This window comes from Carcharhinus amblyrhynchos, unplaced genomic scaffold (genome assembly GCF_965287045.1).
Source record: "Carcharhinus amblyrhynchos unplaced genomic scaffold, sCarAmb.v2.hapA scaffold_38, whole genome shotgun sequence".
In the NCBI taxonomy this organism is placed as follows: Eukaryota; Metazoa; Chordata; class Chondrichthyes; order Carcharhiniformes; family Carcharhinidae; genus Carcharhinus; species Carcharhinus amblyrhynchos.
In genome coordinates this window covers 1,908,294-1,927,446 of record NW_027649779.1, presented here as the reverse complement: position 1 = coordinate 1,927,446, position 19,153 = coordinate 1,908,294, and the positions used below count along the sequence as shown (strand labels likewise).

The window sequence follows — 19,153 nt, the reverse complement described above, 5'->3', positions numbered from 1 at the left end:
TTTGCTTTCTTATGGAAAATGTTGACACATCTGGTGTATTATCATTATTTAAAATGGGTTTCCTTTACTTATTAACCTTACCTAACCAGTGGTTTTGTGTGATGTCTCACAGCACCAGGGACCTGGGCTCGATTCCTGGCTTGGGTCACTATCTGTTCAGAGACGACATGTTCTTTCCGCGTCTGGGTGGGCTTCCCCCGGCTGTTACGATTTCCTCTCAAATTCCAAAGATGTGCGGGTTAGGTGGATTGGTCATGCAAAGTTACCCCTTAGTGTCAGGGGGATTAGCGAGGGTAAATGCATGGTGTTATGGAGATAGGGCATGGGTTGGTTTGTGTTCAGTGCAGACTAGAATCGCCTCCATCTTCACTGAAGGATTCTATGATATTCCCTACGTTATTAAGGCAGGTGTGGTTCAGAACGGGAAAACTGAACAACCTTTACCCAAAGACAAGACATTGCACATATTACAAATGCCATCTCACAACAGAACATTTTGTGAAACTGAGGGAAATGGAGAGCATGTTTCATTTCGGTGGTCTTTCATTAGGAAGAATTCAGATATTTAGGTTTTTTCTAACCAGTGCAGAGTCAGGGAAAAGACAGAGGGAGAGGAGGAAAGAACAAATGGTCTTGTGATAAGAGGGAAGGCTGGAGTTTTTTTTTAATTTGACAAAGGGAATGATGCTAAGAGACAATAAGAAATCTCACAACACCTGGTTAATGTCCAAAAAGTTTATTTGGAATCAAAAACTTTTGGAGCATTGCTCCATCCTCAGGTGAGTGGAGAACTGGACTAACAAACATGGCATACATATACTATAAACACACACAGATGCAAATGCAAGTAAGTAGTTGGAATGCGAGCCTCTACAGGTAATTAAGTCTTTAGAGCAACAGAAAATGCAATTGTCGAGAACATGGCTCACAGGTTAAAGAAGTATGAATTGTCTCAAGGCAGGATAGTTAGCAAGATTTCACAAGCTCAGGCCAAATACTGAGAGCGATATGCAGTATAGCAAGAACTCAACGTTGAGGCCGTCCTCGTGCAGAACTTGGCTATCAGTTTCTGCCCGGTGATTATGCATTGCTGTGTGTCTTGAAGGCCACCTTTGCAGGACACTGACCCAAAGATCGGAAGATGAGCGGGCTTGACTGCTGACATTTTCCCCGATCAGCATTGCATCTATCTCCTCAGTATTTAAACACAGGATATGACCGACACATTATCCTTGATCATCCAGTACTTTCCCAGACCTGAAAAGCTCTGAGATCTTCTTCGGAGCCTTCCACATGTCATCGATGAAGACGAACATCTGGTCAAGGCCTCCCCATACCCCCAGTACCTGCCTTCAGACAACCACACAACCTCAAATAGACAATTGTTGCAGCAAACGACCCAGCCTTTAGGAAAATAGCAATCTGGACACCAGACACAACCTCTGTAGGACGTGCCGGATCATCGACATGGATATCACCATCACAAATGAGGACACTATCCAGCAGGCACACGATACATACTCATGCGACTCAGTCAATGTGGTCTACCTTATACACTGCAGGAAAGGACATCCTGAGGTGTGGTACATTGGTGAAACAATGCAGACACGACGACATTGTATAAATAGATACCGCAGGACAATCACCGGGCAGGAGTGTCCCCTTCCTGTCGGAGAACAGGTCAGCAGTCAGGGGCAATCAACCTCTGACCATTGGGTCAGCGTTCTCCAAGGCAGCTTTCAAGACACATGACAACAACAAATCACTGAGCAGAGACCGATAGCCAAGTTCCACATGTGTGAGGATGGTTTCAACCCAGATCTTGGGTTCATGTCACATTACATTTAAACTCCAACATTTGGCCTGAGCTTGCAAAATTTTACTAATTGTCATGGTTTGAGACAATGCATACCTCTTTAACCTGTGATTATCTCTCTCCATTCGCTTTATCTGTAACTGTAAAGACTTGATTACCTGCAAAGACTTCAATTGTAAACATTACCTTGCAATTCTGTCTATCTATATAGGCCCTGTTTGTGAACTCTCCATTCACCTGATGAAGGAGCAGTGCTCCAAAAGTTCGTGCTACCAGATACAGCTGTTGGACTGTAACTTGGTGTTGTGAGACTTGTTTCTGTGACGACTCCAGTCCAATGCCAGCATCTCTACTTCATGGCTATCACCAACAGCACAAATCATCGGTTCAAAGTGGAGAGGATCTTCAACGATATCACCCACATCAACACAGACATCATATTCCTACAAAATGCAAGAAAGCAAACAAGGTCCCAAAAGGATACAGATCACGAACTCAGTCAACACGGCCTACAATACAAATTATGTCTCGAGACGTTGCCGTTGCATCTCTCTCACACTCCTCAATCACCTTGTACATTACTCTACAGCGGATGTCACAGCCTTGAAACTAAAATAGAGACAATATCCTGAATTTGTCCTCAGGACACAGCAGAACAGAAATTAGAGGCCAGCAAGCAGACAAGACAACAAAACTACACCATCTACATGAACAACAAGAAGATGAAACTTGAGAAACTCGACATTCCCACCAGCAGCAACCAAGTCTTCCTCGTACCACAGTAGAAAACCATACCAATACAGTGAAGTCCATTGTCAACTTACCGGACTACACCCTTCAACCAGATGAAGTCGAAGTTCTCAGTCGAAGGCCCATTTCTGCCCCATTACCAAAATGGACCCATTGGTCATGCGGCAGAAGGAGAGAAAAACATCAGTCGAATGAGGCTCAGGCAGCCCTTCGACAAGCCCCTCCACCTCTCTTCAACCCTCCTCTGTCTCACCTAAAACAGTTGTACCCAGAAACATTCAGCTGCCAGTCCTGCCCTTCCCTTAACCATGCCTCTGTTACAGCCACCACATCTAACTGCCTCACAAACATCAAGGCCCTAAGCTCATCCATTTTCCCTGCCACACTCCTAGCATTGAAACAGACACAGTTCAACCCACGAGTGTCCCTCGGAACCTCCTTCTCCCTGATACTTTTCCTTTCACCCGACTCTCTCCCAGCCACCTCCCCACCCCCCCTCCATATTAGTTTAAATCCTTCATAAACACCCCAGCTAACCTCCCCGCTAAGACATTAGTTCCCCTCCCGTTCAAATTCTCCCCACCCCTCCTGTACAATTCGCCTTCTCTCCTAAACACCTCCCAGTGATCCACAAAAGTAAAGCCCTCTACCCTACACCAATCCCTCAACCATGCATTCAGCTGCACGATCTCGTCATTCTTTGCCCTGCTGGTACTGGGCAACAACCCAGAGAGTGCCACCCTGGAGGTCCTACTCTTTAGTTTGGCCCCCAACTCCCTAAATCGCCTACGGACCTCTACCCTACTCCTCCTTCCTATGTCCCCCTCCCCTACATGTACTATGACCTCAGCCTGTGCCCCTTCCCCTTTCAAAATTCCCTCTACCCTGTCCGTTACATCCTTGACCCCTGCTCCCGGAAGGCAGACCACCATCCTGGAGTCACGCCTCTGTCCACAGAACCTCCTATCGATACCTCTGACCCTCCCGTCCCCTACCACTATCACCTTGCCAGCCCCCTTCTGTCCCTCTAAGTCAGTCTCCCCCTCCTGCCTATCTTTCTGTGCCCCTGTCGACGAACCATGGGGGGCGTCTGGGGAGGCCGGGGGAACCTGACTACTCTTCTTCTTCCTCTTTCCCCTCCTCACAGTCGTCCATCCTCCCTTCTCTTCAGCCCTTGAGACCTCCTCCTGCTCATGGTTCCCAGCCATTATCTCCTCGTTCTCCCTGACTAGAAACGCATCTTCCAGCCGCCCCTCGAGTTGCCTGACCCGGGCCCTCAAGCGCTGCAGTTCCAAACATTTACTGCAGATGTGTACCTTGGGGGCACGTGACACCACCAGGAACTCCCACATGTGGCACCTGACACAACTTACATTCCTCCCTATATTCCCTACCATGTCCCAACCTCCTGTAAGTGCCCAAAGGTAGAAATCTGTCACTCACCTTCTCTAAGCCTAGTCTCTCCTAAGCCCAGCGAGCCAAAGCCCTTCTCACTCAGTTCCCACTCACTCCGCTGCCCGCTCCTGACGCTGCCCGCTCTATGCTGCTACCCCTTTTTTTTCATACCCCCCGCTCCCCCTTAACGACTATCCCCTGGCCTAACTTCCGGTACGAAAGTAAACTACTCTCTAACAAGCCCCGAGAACCGGAAGTACAGAAAAAAAGCGATTTTTTACTTTAAATCAGTCACTCACCACAGCCACAGCCACCAGGTTCAATGCTCCGGACAACAACTGAGGGTCTCTCCTGCACTGTGTGAATCTGGGATTGTATGATGGGGAAATGTTTTTAACGCACTGGGATCTGGAATGTTCTGTCTGAGCCAGAGGGGGAAGGAGATTGCATCAGGAGGAGATTGAATGGGAAGCTGAGGGGAAAATATTGACAGGGTTACGGGGAGAGGGTGGGGGGACTGGGAATAGTCAAACTGCTCTTGCAGGCTCTCCATCCTGGATTGACGGGCTGAATGGCCTCCTGTGCTGTCCCCATTCTATGATTCACACACAAGTGACCCTCTGGGTGTCTATTAGACCCCACTCATTCCTCCAGGATCAGTTCCAGCATTTCAAGCTCAGATCCCAGTACTTTCTAGCTGGGGGCAGTGAGGAGTAAAACAGAAATAGGAATAGGAGTGGGTGCCAATAAAAAATAGCTGTCAATTGTTCCCGGCTGTACTGTTATCTGGTATTACCAACATTATTTAATGACGATTGACTTCAAACATATTACATATAACATTATATATACATATATACATATCTGTACACCATTACATATATATATCATATATATAAAAATGCTTCCATTATACCTTTAAACATAAAAAAAATTGAAAAATGAACTTGTTGCTGAGCATTTGTTCCAATTCCTGCTTCCTTTCATTCCTGCAATGATCATAAATCTGTCTAACCCAAACTGAAGTGTGTTCAATGATGGAGCATCACAATCCTCTGGGGTAAAGAATTTCCAAGATTCACCAGCCTTTGAGTGAAGCAATTTCTCCTCATCTCAGTCCTAAATCATCAGCTCCTTATCCTGAGATTGTGCCTCCGCGTGGAAATAAAACAAAATGCAGGTGACATTAATATTTTAAAGTCAGCCAGCTTCCCTGGTGGTCTAGTGGTTAGGATTCGGCGCTTTCACCACCGCGGCCCGGGTTCGATTCCCGCTCAGGGAATGTAGATTTATTGCTGTATCACAATCCTGCGTTACTTCCGGGTCTGCACCAGTTCTGTCGGAATCAGTATCAGAGAGATTTCCTCTTTCGTATCTGATTTGGAAATGTCACATTTAAAGAACATTTTGACACCAAGCATTTATTTGCATTTCGTTCAGTCCCCAACAGAATTTAATGGGTTTCTAGGTGCAGACTAATATGGTTAATCACCATCTGAAATATCTGATTGTAGTGTGTGCTCAAAAAGACAGGTACAAGCGATACTGGAAGTGTTTGCAGTCTCGATGCTGTGCTAGCTGTTGTAATTCACACTCAGTTACTGGTTTGAACTCGAAAACTTAACTTTCTGTCTTTCTCCACCTTTATTGCAAACCCTGCTGAGAACTTCCTGTCCTTTCTGTTTTTATTCTAACAGGAATCATAGGAGGAGGAGCAGACCACTCGGTCCATCGAGATTTCCACCATTCAATACCATCATGGCTGATCTTTGGATATTACTTAGTTTTTCCAGCAACTCCCCATATCCCTGAATTCTCCAAGAAATCAGAAACCTGTTTATCCCAACTTTATATGTGCTTGATGATGGGACATACATCAAGCCAAAGATTCTCACCCTTTGAGTGAAGCAATTTCTGCTTATCTTAGCCCTAAATGATACTGTGCCGCATTGGGTCAGATTCCCGAATAGCAGAAAAAAGAAAATCTCTCAGCCTTCTTCCATCAAACCGAATCAGAACTGTGTAGGTTCAAAGAGATCACCTCATATTCTTCTAAACTACAGACAATTTCATCATAGGACAACTCACTGACCCCAGTGAGCAATCTGGTGAACCTTCTCCTTACCGTTTCTAATGCAAAGCATAAACATTTTTAAATGTGACTGTCACATCTGCGCAGAATATTCAACCTGACTTCAACAAAACCCTGTGTAACAGGAGAAACACCTCGTTATTTTTAAACTCCAGTCTGCCGCCAGTAAGAACAAAATGTAATTTCCCTTCCAATTAACTGCTGCACCTACATGTGTATTCCTTGTGTAAATACATCTATTCTGTTCTTAATATCAACATTTATATTTTTCAGCTCCTTAAATATGTTCTGGTCATGCTATATTTTTTCACGAAGAAGAAAATCGGTTTACTTTCCAAAGTTGCACCCGATCTGCCCCTACACTCAGAAGAGCACTCTGTTCCACCTCCCACTCTACCTGCCTTTTTCCTACGGTTTATTGTAGCTAAATTTTGTGTGGAGGCTCCAGCGAGAATTGAACTCGCGACCGCTGGTTTACTAGACCAGTACTCTAACCACTGAGCTATAGAGCCAAACGCTATCGCCACCTTGCGGTACGAATAGCATTATCAGCGGATTGAGGAGCAGGATGGGGTTTGAAGTGGGGGATTTTTGATGAATGTGGAAATGTCTGAGGTGGAGAGCAGAAAGTTAAAAGACGCAACTTGAAAGTGACATGATTTGACACGTGTGCTGTGTGTGTATTTGACATGTATGTTGTGTATCTGACATGTATGTTCTTCAGAGTTTATCGTTAGTGTTACATCGCTGTCTTCTCCAGCTCCGATCCCAGTTCATCCAGCTGGAAGATTTAGATGTTGTTCCCTTCACAGACGCTGTGGGGCGTGTTTTCATTAAATGAAGAATTGAACAAAAATGATTCACTCCGTGACTGGGAATCGAAACCGCGTCACAGCGCCGATCCTGATCACTGGACCTTCAGTGATGCTGATGTGAGAGATTTGTAATGAATTGACCATCTCTGTGCCCATTGCTTTATTTCCAATAATTTCCAACAAAAATAAGTCACGGTGAGAAATGACGGGAGGTGAAAATGACTGGATTTGAACCTCAGTTATAAAGTTCCAACCCATCCTCTGGGCAGGGATTGCAGTCTCAATGTTGGCAATTCTGTAGCTTATATCAACAAACAGCCATTCAGCCTGTGTTCCTGTCTGTCTTCTCGATCGGAGTAACTCCGTTTGATAAAGTGTCATCTGGACTCGAAACGTCCGCCCTTTTCACTCCTTACAGGTGCTGTCAGACATTGGGAGATTTTGGAGCATTTCCTTTTTTCCCATCCGCAGTAATTTGCTTTTATCACTGAGTACAATTGATTGAGATTATTCGAAGAAAGTTGAAAATGATGCATTAATGAATGGGCAGAAATCATTGCTCCCTTAGATATTGGCCAGATGAACTCTTTTAAGTTTTGGTGTTAGGGATAAGTTGTACAATCAGCTTGAAAGTAACGGTTATCTTCCTGAATTCAGTGACATGGGCTCTCAGTCTGACTATCGGAACCTGCAGCAACACAGCGCAGCTGAACATTGCAGACAGGCAGATTCGCTATAGTGTGCTTTCAGCTGTTTCTGTAGTGTAGTGGTTATCACATTCACCTAACACGCGAAAGGTCCCCGGTTCGAAACCGGGTAGAAACAGTCATTAAACTTTCTCGTGTGGTGGAAGAGAAAATTGTTTGATCTTAGTTTGTTGTTCAATATGAACCGAAGTTCGATGTTAAACACGTTATCGTTGATCTGATATCTCCCTCAAATACATAAATATAAACACGCTATTTTGACGAAAAGACAGGGAAGTTCGATTTTGACACCGAGCATTTATCCGCATCTTATTCAGTCTACAACAGAATTTAATGGGTTTATTGGAGCAGACTAATATGGTTAATCACCATCTGAAATATCTGATAGTAGTGTGTGCTCAAACAGACAGATACAAGTGATACTGTAAGTGAACTAGAGGAAATGGCGCACATTTCACAGAAGTATTTTTCTCATATATCGTTTTTCATCACTAAGAAACAGGAAAAACCGTTCAGACAGATGAGGGAATGGAGACTCAGTGCGGATCTACTGGACTTTCCTGTAACGGACCGGATTTATGTGCCTGAATGTTTCAATCCCATAATAAAAATGGTGATCAGTTCCCTTCCCTCCCGTTGAATTCCTCCCTGTGGTAAGAGACGTGGATTTATTTTACCTGCCCGTTCATAGTAGAAAGGGAATAACCAACACACTACAGCAGTGCTGCGGGATCAACGGAACTAAAGAGACTTGTATAGAATTGTAAACAGTGCGGTCATGCTGCAGTTCTGGAATAGGATTTCAGAAATAGAATTGTGGTCATTGACACACTACTTTAGAATATACTTAAGATTTACTGTCTTAGTCTCTGTGGTGCAATTGGTCAGCACGTTCGGCTATTAACCGTAAAGGTTGGTGGTTCAAGACCACCCAGGGACGGAATTTTACTATTTTTCTTACCATCAACATTCACAGTAAACAGTTGCCTCTTGGCAATGGGTCCGTGGGTGCCCATAAAGCATACCTGTCAATTGTTCCCGGCTGTACTGTTATCTGGTGTTACCAACATTATTTAATGACGATTGATTTCTATCACATCACATGTGATAGAGCCCGCGCCGCCACCTTAACAAAACATTTTTCCTACACCTCCCTTGACCCGTGTCTATGCGTATGGTACCCCCATTGGAAACCAGATTCAGGGGAGAATTATTTAGGGGCAATTTGTTACACCAATCAGCCTAAGAGCACATCTTTGGGGTGTGGGAGGAAACTGGAGCACCCGGAAGAAACCCACGCAACCACAGGGAGAATGCGCAAACTCCCACAGACACTGGCCCAAATCCATGTATCCGCACAGCGAACAGTGATAGTCACTGAGCTGTTGTGGTGCCCATCTGCTGGCCCAGTTTTAAGCACACACTTCGACGCGAAGTACTAGGCCACTCTCGAAACATCCAAGAGCAGCCCACACACGACCCACCGTATGCATGCCCCTCGTAAGAAAACAAGGTGGACCAATACACCTGCGGAGTAAAAGAGACAAAACATCAACACATGTAGCATTAGATTTCCAGTAATGTCCCGAGGCTCTGACCCTCATTTAAAACCGTCCCCTATAACCCTCCATCCCTGTTTCACTCATGTGCCTATCTAAGTAAGCCTTAAACAAGTCCAGCGTGCCTGCCTCCACCACCTTACTTGGTAGTGCATTCCATATCCCCACGACCCTCTGTGTGAAAAACCTCCCTGTACTATCCAAATTGCACTTCTCCCCCCTCACCCTTAGCTCGCGACCCCTCGTGATATTTGTCTCCAATCGAGGAAAAAGCCGGCCACTGTTTATTCTATCTATACCCTTCATTATTTTATACACCTCTATCAGGTCCCCCCTTAATCTCCGTCTTTCTAAGGAAAACAGCCCCAGTTTACCCAATCTTTCCTCATAACCCAGTCCTTCCAAACCAGGCAGCATCCTGGTAAACATCCTCTACATTCTCTCCAGGGTCTCCACGTCCTTCCGGTAGTAAGGTGACCAGAACTGGACGCAGTTCTCCAAATGCGGTCTAACCAACATTCTGTACAACTGTAGCATTAGACGCCAGCTCTTATACTCTATACCCCTTCCTATAAAGGCTAGCATTCTGTAAGCTTTCTTCGCCACTTTCTCCACCTGTGTTGCCACCTTCAGAGACTTGTGCACCTGCAGTCCCAGGTCCGTCTGCATTTCTATACTCTTAATTGGTCTACCCTTTATCCCTGCATTGTTCCTTCCAAAATGCATCACCTCGCATTTATCAGGATTAAATTCCATCTGCCATCTATCTGCCCAGTATACCAGCCTATCTATATCCTGCTGTGTCACCTGATAATCCTCCTCGCTATCCGCCAATCCTACCATCTTTGTGCCATCTGCAAAGACTTATGACTTAGTGACTTGTGCCCGTTTCCCCCCGTGATGAATTCCTGCCATGTGTTACCTTTCAAGTTTCACAGGAGCCACAGTGATGAGGTTGGTGGGTTTTGGAAATTGAAAGTGTCACATGAGCAGTTTGTGGGACTATTTCACCTCACTGTCTATTTCCTGTTCCAGCTAACACTGCTTTCATTGGCTGAAACAGTCACTTGCGCGTGAAATAAACGTGACAATGTGCAAGAAATTTGCATTTGGTGAATAAGAATTCCGAAATACAATAAAAAGCAGGTGATTCGTGGATAAATGAACATTTTAAAGCGTTTATGCCTGCTTCCCTGGTGGTTTAGTGGTTAGGATTCAGCGCTCTCGCCACCCCAGCCCGGGTTCGATTCCCAGCCAAGGAATGTAGATTTATTGCTGCGTTACTTCCCGGTCTGCAACTGTCAGAATCAATATTAAGGAGATTTCCTTGTTTGCGTCTGAATTGGAAAAGTCACATGTGAAGAACCAAAAAGAAAAGAAGAGAGCGATAGGCTAGAAAGGGCTGATGACACAAAATGCTGATACGGGTTAAAATCTGGCTGTTAATAGGGGAAAGTTTGTTGTTTCTGCCGACACAAATATCTCGCAGATCTGGGTTCAAATCTCTGATTCAATGATAAGAAAACATTTCCTTAAATGAAATAGTAAACTTTCCCACCTCCAGTGAAGTGGAGGCAGTTTTCACTCAGAAACCAGTAAGTGTGAGTTTAACAATGTGGGAAGGAGAAAGACTCAGTTTGAGCGGTGACATTGCGGAAGGAATGGAGAGCTGGAGATCACCCAGAAAAGCAGCAAAGTTTAAAATCAATGGCGTCCAACGTTGGATGGCCCATTAACGGTGATAATTTAATGTTATTCAGCAGAATCACCACAGGATGGTTTATCACAGATTGATGCTAAAACTTTGAATGGAGTGAACTGCAGTGACATTGAATGCAGTAGAAAGGGCAGCACGGTAGCACAGTGATTAGCACTGATGCCTCACAGCGCCAGGGACTCAGGTCCTCGGGTCACCGTCTGTGCGGAGTTTGCACGTTCTCCCCGTCCCTCCGTGGGTTTCCTCCGGGTGTTCAGGTTTCAAAGGTGCATGGGTTAGTTTGATTGGCCATGCTAAATTGATCCTAGTGTCAGAGGGATTAGAAGGGTAAATATGTGGGTTTACGGGGAATAGGGCGTGGGTGGGATTGTTGTGGGTGCGGACACGATGGGCCGAATGGCCTCCTTCTGGAGGAATCGAAAGAGGTAATGCAAATATACATTGTTTTGGATGAAACAGCATGTCAATTAAATGTATTTTCACTGCCATGTAAATGCGGACCTGACATCTGCACTGAAATGTGATGAAGTTGGAAACTCAGGACGTTACATGGCATGTATGCATAAGGAAACAAAGATAAACCTTCACCTCCATCACCTTTCATTAACATTGGGAATGTTTAGAAATAGAGGACGTTTTTAAAAAGTGAAATCCAACAAGCAGGAAATAGAACAACACCTGGTAGGGTGGAATTGCGATGCGTATTCGGTCTGTTGTAGTTTGTGTGAATTGATGTTTGAAGACAGTGCGAATTCCATTTGCAGATAGCACAGAAAACCAGCGAGAGGGTCCTGCCGAATCTCGGGATTGAACCAGGGACTTTTAGATCTTCAGTCTAACGCTCTCCCAACTGAGCTATTTCGGCCAGTTGGTAGGTTAGAAGCTTCCGTCTCCAGAATATCTAAGGGAGCACTGATTTGGAGCTCTGCTCCTTCATCAGAGTGTTTAACTCGGCAGTCAGAAATTCACTGTGTGTGTGTGCTCTCGAAAGGGACCACTTGCACTCACTGCTTCACCCCAACAACTTGTTAAGTTGGTAATGTTTCTGTTCGTTGTTCTTGACGAAAATGACACCGTACACATTCCTGCATTCAATCTGAGCTGTGAGACCAAAACTCAAATCCATTTTGGCAGCGGTGGGAGTCGAACCCACGCCTCCGAAGAGACTGGAGCCTTAATCCAGCGCCTTAGACCGCTCGGCCACGCTACCACGCAAAAAGCTATCACAATAATGTTATTTGATGATAATGTTACTGAAATTCATTAAAAGCAATGGAGCTGGGAAAGACCATCAGGAGGATTGAGCCTGCTCCTTCACTGATTCAGGTATGTCTGAACTTAGCAACAAACAGAAATCATCTCACCTCAGAAACACAATGAGCTGCACGCAGTAACATGCAGTGAAGGGCCGGCATCATTTAAACTGTCTCTTCCCAATTTCCTGCCAGAAATGACAAGAGAACCTCCTGTTGGATTTGCTCTGAGTCTGCACTGCAGGACACGAGGCGAAATTATGCTTTATATGTTCATCCAGGGAACAACTCGCATGTGTTTTCAGGGTTTCGATGGGAGCAATAAATTTTCTATTTCAGACCAGTAATCCGAACAGCAGGGAAAGAGTCAAACTCTAACCACCAGACCAGCAGCTTACAGCGTGTTTTAGAATTTACTTTATCCACGCTGCTTTTGTTACTTTAATTTTTACACCAGACCACTTTCATCACAAACAGATTTCTCCCGCAAAATGGCAGCTTCTGATTCAACCATGATGTGTTCATCCAATGAAAACATTTCATGAACACTTCAGTATAATTATCACTTCTGCTTCTGACAGTTCGAAACTGAACAGAAATATTTCCAAACGCTTTTCAATGCAGAATGAGGGAAAAGTTTATTTATTCAGTGTGAATATAAACGGTGAAATCTGACAGATTTTACCTTGCAAAAACATCTCAATCCTTAGTACTTTGCAGTCTATCACTGCCCTTCCCTTTCTGTGTTTGTTTTTGAACTGTTCTACATGTGAAATTTCCAGCTCTGATGGAATCTTGCAAATCTCACTCGGCTGATTCCAATAGATCTGCTTTCGATCGGAGAGGAAATCAGATTATTATTAATGGTTTCTGAGATCAAATAATCTTCCTCAGCGCGAATTGAAACCACGCATCAGTGGGGAAGTGCTGAACACAAACCATTGAACTACCAGGGAAACCAGTGAATAGTAGTTTCCAAACTGACTTAACACAAATCCCTTTGATTCTTATTTTCATTTAGATCTTTTTTTTTCACTTCTGACACTTTCCATTTTCAAAATGTCCAGTTGGATGGAACATGATTGCCCCTTTCAGCCAATGACAACACGGATTGAGCTGGGTCATGGAATTGATAGTGAGGTGAAATGGTCTCATAAGCTGCTGGAGTTTAGAAGTGAGGGAGGAATCTGATCGAGGTATGTACAATTCTAAATGGATTGATAAATGAAGATAGACCCAAAGAATCTTCTTATTGGGCAATCTAAGACAAGAGGTCATATGGATAGTTTGAGGGTCGGTAGATTTAAAACTGAGATGAGGAGGGACTATGGCCTGGGAACCTTAGTAATTAGTAAAATTAATATTTGAAAGTTTCTGGCGAGGGACCACATTTTGCAACTTTATGAATGGGGACATTCAATGTTTAGACATAAAAAATGGCGACACGGTAGCACAATGTTTAGCACTGCTGTTTCACAGCTCCAGAGTCCTGGGTCCGATTCTCAGCTCCGGTCACTGCCTGTGTGGAGTTTGCACATTCTCCTCGTGTCTGTTTGGTTTTCCTCCAGGTACTCCAGTTTCTTCCCACAGATGTGCGGGTCAGGTCGATTGGCCATGCTAAATTGTCCCTTAGTATCCAGGGATGCACAGGTTAGAGAGATTAATGGGTATAGAATGTAGAGATATGGGGGTCGGACCTGGGTGGGATTACATTCGGTGCAGACTTGAAGGGTCTCTTTCTGCACTGTAGCGTTCTATGATTCTATGAAGAAGATACTTGCTTGGACTCAGGATCATGCGCCTATTCTGTTTTAGCAATGAGCCGGTGGGAATGTTCACTTTGACCTCTCGATGAGTGTCCTTAGTTACACAGCAACAGGGAAGTGAGTTCAGCCAAGATGGAATCAGCATCCAAATTAAATGGACGAATGTGATACCATTATGCAGTGAAGAAAAATGTGATTGGCAGAGAAACCTGTTAACACTTATTATTGTTGTATGTTTACTGAGTGTAATTGATTTTAAACTAATATGAGACGGGAATGATCGGTAAGAAAATCGATAATTGATTTGTTATTCATGTTACACGAATAACATGTTAGATTCATTGGAAAGGTTCTGCTGCTCTATTCCAGGACGATTTAACTCTTTTGGTGATCGCCGAACATTTGTGCGTTTTGTTTTGTTTTCAACAAGTGTTACATCCTTATACAGAGATATCTGCCTCGTGAGTTTTATATTTTCTGTAGTAAAATACAGTATTGGTCATCACAAATTATCCCACAACATTTAGTAATAATTTGGAATTTTGGAATCAATGATGTGCACTTGTGAAGCCTCTTGGTTTCGCCTCATATTTTGCATCTCTGTTTTGTATGTGCCCTCTATTTAGCTTGTAGTTTGCTTGCCTTGTATTATTTAATCGGAGGACATATAGAGAGATTCACTCTGTCAGCCCACGTTGCAGCAACACTGATAGTTTCCTTTACACTGTGCCTTATAAACACTATCTTCTGCCTACAATATCCTGCATCGGCCTCTGATGAAGCAGAGCCTTTGCTGTTTAGAATTACCTGAAACTCGTCAGTGACAGACCAGTTTATGAATGAGATCACCGAGGTCTCCTCCTACTTCACTCATTCTGTCTCTGGATGTTATCCCAAAAAGGCAGAGATGAAGGTGGTTTTACACAGATGGGTCACTGGGTGGCGCAGTGGCTCTTTCACTAAAGGGTTTTGTGTTAAACCACATCCCACACATGACTGCGGGAACATGCCTGTCTGGGAAAGGGGGCAACCCTATAGTTGGGAAACTGGAGCTGAGTGGATGGGTTTTGGAGCACGGAATTAAGCCAAGCCAGAGACAGTTTTTTTAAATTTAAAATTGATTTAAAAATTCAGAGAATATTTTACAGAGTTTTTTTTTAATTTAGCAAAGTGAACATAGCGATCGAGCTTCACATTGAGAACAGAACACATGCACAGGGAATCCGTCAATATTTGTACAACTGTTACATACACCACAAAGAGAATACGGACCTTAATAGAAAGAGGAATTAACAGATGTGAATAAGGAATGAGAAAAGTCACTTTTGTATACATGAAATTTAAACTATGGGAAATCTATTAACACAGTAAAAAGTCTGACAACACCAGATTTTAGTCCAACCGATTTATTTGATAGTAAACTCACAAGCTTTCGAGGGGACTCCCTCTTCGCCAGGTGAATGGAGAGTTCTGGCCTCGGACAGAGCATAGCTCAACAGGGATCTTGGGTTCATGTCGCACTATCTGTAACACCCGTGACTTGCCTGGGTTTGCAAAACCTCACTCACTGTGCTGTCTGGAGACAATACACATCTCTTTAAACTGTGATCAGTGCTCCTTCCACTCACATTGTCGGCCACTTTAGGACTTGAACAGCAGGTTAGGTATAAAGATTCGCATTCTAATCAGTAATCTCTAAACTGTCTGTGCTTTATATGCTCTGTCCGAGGCCAGAACTCGCCATTCACCTGACGAAAAGGGAGTCCCCTCGAAAGCTTGTGAGTTTACTATCAAATAAATCGGTTGGACTAAAATCTGGTGTATTCAGACTCTTTACTGTGTTTACCCCAGTCCAACGCCGGCACATCCACATCATGAAAACTATTAACTGCAGTTACATTATAACAAAAATAAGTCTCGCACTTACTCACACTGGAAACTGAAATAACATTTATGATTGCCTCAGCTACAGATTCAGAATGATAAACTGTGAGAATAGAATAACCAAGAGCAGATATTGCATTTGAGTCAAAAAGAGATCTTCATAATCAGCCCAGAGTCAAAGTATTCAACCCATCATTTAATCTGTAAAATAAAGAGACGATATTGAAGCAGATGTTTCTGATGCGGGACATTAATGTTGGCGTTTTTAATCAGTGAAACATTGAGAGATTTTTCAAATCCATTCTGCCAGTTTGAAATGTGAGTGAATTGAATCATCTCACCTTCACCAGAGTGACGGCAGTGCTGTAGAAAATGCTCAGGAAGAACAGGACGATGAACGTGGAAGCGGTTGTCCAGATGTTCCTGTTATCATCCTCATTGCCTTCAATCCAGTCGGTGGGGTCTAGGGAACGGAGACCAGGAAAGGAAATTAGATTACTTTATTTATCCAGGTAATCTTATTGTTACTTTCTCTTTCCCCGTTCTCCGTCATAAGTTGTTAATGTATTCTCTTGTATAATTTTCAATATATATCTACTTTGAAATTCAGGACACTCAGTAACCGACCTCCGTAATTATTTTCACACCTGATCTTTATGTACATTCCTTGGACAGTCCATGTCAGAAAGCACTGAAGATGTTTCCTTGAGTATCAGTTCATTTTTGATCAATTTGGCACTATCCCTCATTGAAGAATATTATTACTGATATCGAGGAACCTTCACTGATCAATGATTGTTTCCACAGATGGTTACTCATCTGTAAACTGTGAACGCTGTTGTTTAAGAACTGGGATGTAATTTCTGATCTTTTCATATTTGTGGTGTTAATGGCTAGAAGATCACTAGCTTAATTCAGTTTCTCAACGTGTTTTCGGTGCAATGTACATTGGGCTAGTTGTCGGTAGATATGTCCATTAAAACTCATGTTTAAATTTTACTTTCATCATTTACCTACCATTTGTATTTAAGATTTTGCATTTGTGTGCGTGTGCATGATCATCTCGTGCTCTGCATTAATCTTTGGCTCTGAGTTAATATATGTACAAGAACGTTAGTATACGCGTTCATTTGCCTGTGTTGATTTGTGCAGTTGTGTGTCTGCATTTGTGTGTCTATTTTATTCTTCTGTCATTGTGTATGTATGACTCTATTATTGTGTTAAGTCAATGTATATTTATTAATGCCACTCTTAACGGGTGCACATGTGTTTATGCCTGTTGCTATGTGTAAATTTCTGTCCTTCTAGCAATGCTTGTTTCCCTTTCTGTGTGCGTATGTTTCCCCATGTGTCTGCGTGTGTACCTGTTAACATGTATGCATATACGTGTTGATAGTTCTCTATAACTTTGTCTTGAAGTTTTTACTTTGATATTTCATAATGTGTGCTATGGTGTTATGTGCTGTATGAGCATGAGAATGTTTGTGTCTACATGTTTGCGTGCAAATGTTTTGCTGTCAGTTCACCCATATAAAGTCTGCTTATTTGGTTATTTTCATTTCCATATATGTTTGTTAACGTGTATAACATTGTGTGTCTCGATATCCATATTCCTGTCAGTGTGAATGTGTGCTATTTGAGTATATGTTATTGTTTGCGTATTTATGTGGATCTGCATGCCTGTGAAGATCTGTCTGTGTTGTGCCTATGCATGTATGTGTTTGTGTTTGGGTCTGTGTACCTACTCACATAAATGTATGTACTTGAGTGATTTATGTGTACACATGTGCGTGCGTTTGTATATACTTGATTGTGTGCGTATGTTGCTGTGTTAGTGCCTGTTTGTACAAGCACGAATCTATATATTCGTGTGTGTGTGTGTGTGTGTATGTGTGTGTGTGTGTGTGTGTATGTGTGTGCCGATGTTTATTTGTGTGTGGATATATTTGTGCATGGGTGATTTTTTGTGTGGGTGTATTTGTGTCTACTTGTGTAAGTGTGTATTTTTGTTTAAGTATGTGTTGTCCATGAGTGCATTTGTGTGCACATTCATATTTCTCTGCATGTGTGTTCGTTTGTGCAAGTATTGCATGCATCTATGTTGTGTGAAATTGTATCGTTGTGTATGCACGTATCTGTGTGGTTTTGTGCATGTGTACGTGTTGTGCATTTGTGTGTTTCTGTGCCTGTATTTGAATGCACCTGTCCGTATTTCTGTATTTGTGCATGGTTTTGTGTGTGCGTATTTGAATGTGTCTTTCTATATTTGTGTGCATATTTATGAATATGTGTATTTGTGCATATATTTATGCATTTGTGTCGATGTGTGTGTGTGTGTGTGTGTGTGTGTGTGTGTTTGAGTGTGTACGCCTATGTGTGTATTTATAATTGTGACAGTTTTGGGCAGTATTGTCAGCGTGTGTATTTGCTAACTCTTGCTTCAATTTTCACCGCCAATCAATAACTGAACATGATCCAGTCAATACGAATAATGGAGCACATTTTCAATGTGTTGCTGTATAAATTTATTTTGTGTGAGTGGCGCCGTGATATCAGGAGAAAGAATAAAATAATTCATTGATGCATCTCAGAAATCTTAGTGGCAGAACAGTGAAAACCGGGGAGGATTATGTTTAAATTTGTATTATGGGGAATCAATGCCAGCACATGAAAAAGAATGTTGAAACATGTTTAAATTGTGTTGCGTAAGGTTATGTGTATTACGATGATGAAGGTAATGATATTTAAATATCAGCAGCGAGTAAACTAGTTTGTGCTATTGGCAACTGGGTCCTTATAGTAGAGAGCTGGTCCCTTCCAAACACGCTACTTCGGGAGAGGGAGGACAGTGAGCTCAGAGTTTCCCTCTCTCTACCCGGTGATGCGATGTATCTGATGGTTCTAACCACTGAGGTGATGGAGGTGCAGTGGATTAAATAATGACATTTCTCCTCTTTTCATTGAGGAAGTTGTGGAACATGGGTTAGGTATTAATCCTCCTCTCTCTTTGAGTAGGAATCCGGTAGGTTAACAATTTCACTCTCCCTCTCTCTGATGGGAGGATTGTTGTTCCATGTTTCTGTGTGACCCTCACTTCAGTTCCCATGAGATGTGGTGTAGCAGCAGAAAGCTGACATCAATGGATAAAGGCATGGACAATGAGGGAAGCAGGAACTCAGAAATATACATGTTGTGTTTGTCAGAATGTTGAAATTGTCGGATTTTTCCTCAGCGGGAGGAAAGTCAGTGAAGTTACTTTGCAGAATCCTGTAATGAATGTGCTCTACTCTACTTCTAACCCAGGGTGTGTCTGCGCTGGGAGCACTGATTCAACAAGATTTGGGCTCGGGACCCTAAAATATCTGACTCAAACCAAAGGTATAATCGAAGTGAAACTGG

General features: G+C 43.1%; 6 non-coding genes across 6 annotated transcripts; 3 read left to right on the top strand and 3 right to left on the bottom strand.

Moving 5' to 3' along the window:
* Nucleotides 1-5,171: 5,171 nt before the first annotated feature.
* On the top strand, nucleotides 5,172-5,243 carry trnae-uuc (transfer RNA glutamic acid (anticodon UUC)). Its single transcript has one exon. It is a non-coding gene; the product is annotated as a tRNA-Glu (tRNA).
* Nucleotides 5,244-6,492: 1,249 nt separating this feature from the next.
* On the bottom strand, nucleotides 6,493-6,565 carry trnat-agu (transfer RNA threonine (anticodon AGU)). The gene has a single exon. It is a non-coding gene; the product is annotated as a tRNA-Thr (tRNA).
* Nucleotides 6,566-7,620: 1,055 nt separating this feature from the next.
* On the top strand, nucleotides 7,621-7,693 carry trnav-aac (transfer RNA valine (anticodon AAC)). Its single transcript has one exon. It is a non-coding gene; the product is annotated as a tRNA-Val (tRNA).
* Nucleotides 7,694-8,440: 747 nt separating this feature from the next.
* On the top strand, nucleotides 8,441-8,515 carry trnan-auu (transfer RNA asparagine (anticodon AUU)). The gene has a single exon. It is a non-coding gene; the product is annotated as a tRNA-Asn (tRNA).
* Nucleotides 8,516-11,643: 3,128 nt separating this feature from the next.
* Nucleotides 11,644-11,716, bottom strand: trnaf-gaa (transfer RNA phenylalanine (anticodon GAA)). Its single transcript has one exon. It is a non-coding gene; the product is annotated as a tRNA-Phe (tRNA).
* A 263-nt stretch (nucleotides 11,717-11,979) lies between these two features.
* Nucleotides 11,980-12,061, bottom strand: trnal-aag (transfer RNA leucine (anticodon AAG)). Its single transcript has one exon. It is a non-coding gene; the product is annotated as a tRNA-Leu (tRNA).
* Between the last annotated feature and the right edge of the window lie 7,092 nt (nucleotides 12,062-19,153).